General features: G+C 40.8%; 1 pseudogene; it reads right to left on the reverse strand.

Moving 5' to 3' along the window:
* Nucleotides 1–337: 337 nt before the first annotated feature.
* On the reverse strand, nucleotides 338–955 carry LOC101595638 (annotated as a pseudogene).
* Between the last annotated feature and the right edge of the window lie 505 nt (nucleotides 956–1,460).

Genomic DNA, 1,460 nt, shown 5'->3' on the forward strand with positions numbered 1-1,460 from the left:
CTTCATACTTAAATTTTTTCAGCATATCACTTATCTTTGTTATTAAGATCAAATAATTACAACCACATAACACTTGACAAAATTGTAGTATCTGATAATACTTGGACACTGGGGAGAATCCAATTAAAGTATCAGTATAATTTAAATTTCCAAAACAAATTGGAGGTTTTACATTACAGAAAAAAAAGGACAGATTAAAATATGGAAACAAATAGCTGAGATGAAGTTGGCGTACACATTGCAATCAAACACTGTCAGGTCTGGTTTGGCACTTTCGAGTGTGCGGTGACTACCAGGTCTAGACCTTTCACATATGAAGTGTCTACCAGGCCACGTGTGAGGCGTCTACCAGGCCAGCCCCTTCGCTGCCTTTGCCTTGCTTTTCCCTTCCATTTGCTCGCTTGGCCTTCAGCTTCTTCCTCTGCCTCTGGTTCACCCACACCGGGTACTGCCCATTCTGGTCTAGAAGAGTCTTTTAGTTTCTCTTAATCTCAGTCTCCATTTTCATATCTTTTTCCTCTTCCATCACACAGTGAACTTTCTCCTGGCAGTGTTTGGGTACTACCACAGTTGCTATCTCTTGAACATCTTTCATTAAAACATCGCTGTTGAGCTGGAGAGATGGGTTAGAGGTTAAGGCATTTGCCTGCAAAGTCAGAGGACCCAGGTTCGATTCCCCAGGACCCATGTAAGCCAGATGTACAAGATGGCACATATGTCTGGAGTTGGTTTGCAGTGGCTAGAAGCCCTGGCATGCACTGTTCCTTCTCTCTTCCTCTCTGTCTCTTTCTCAAATAAATGAAATAAAAATAAAATTAAATTAAATACAAAACAAAACAAATCACTGTCGACTTTGAGAATACTTTTAAGTCTGTTGAGTTTCTTTGGGACATTCTTTTTTTCTCTTGTTAGCACGCATCTTCATTTTCCATTTACTCTGTTAGCTTTTAGCCATGTTTTTCAGACCCTAGGGGAAGCTCCATGATGGCAGGGGGACATGACGACATGACATCACCTCCTGGGCAACGTCAGACGGATAATAGCAACAGGAGAGTGTGCCCTATTTTATTTGTTGTTGGGTCATATGTATCCCAGGCTTGCCTCAAATTTGTGCTATGCAGTTGAAGATGGTCTTAATTTTTTCAATTTCCTTGTCTCTGCCTCCCAAGAGCTGAGATCACAGGTTTGCAACATCGCGCCTGGTTTATGCAGCGCTGGGCATGTAACCTAAGGCTTCATGAGTACCAGGCAAGTATTGAGCTGCAGCCCCAGCCTCAGTAAATAAACTTAATTATTTATTAGCGTATACAGAATTAGGTTTCATTATAGTGTTTTCTAATAAATAATAATTACTTATTTACATTTGCTTTTTTTTTTGAGGTAGGGTCTCATTCTAGCCTAGGCTGACCTGGAATTCACTATGTAGTCTCAGGATGACCTTAAACTCATAGTGATCCTCC

Source organism: Jaculus jaculus, chromosome 6 (genome assembly GCF_020740685.1).
Source record: "Jaculus jaculus isolate mJacJac1 chromosome 6, mJacJac1.mat.Y.cur, whole genome shotgun sequence".
Lineage (NCBI taxonomy): Eukaryota > Metazoa > Chordata > Mammalia > Rodentia > Dipodidae > Jaculus > Jaculus jaculus.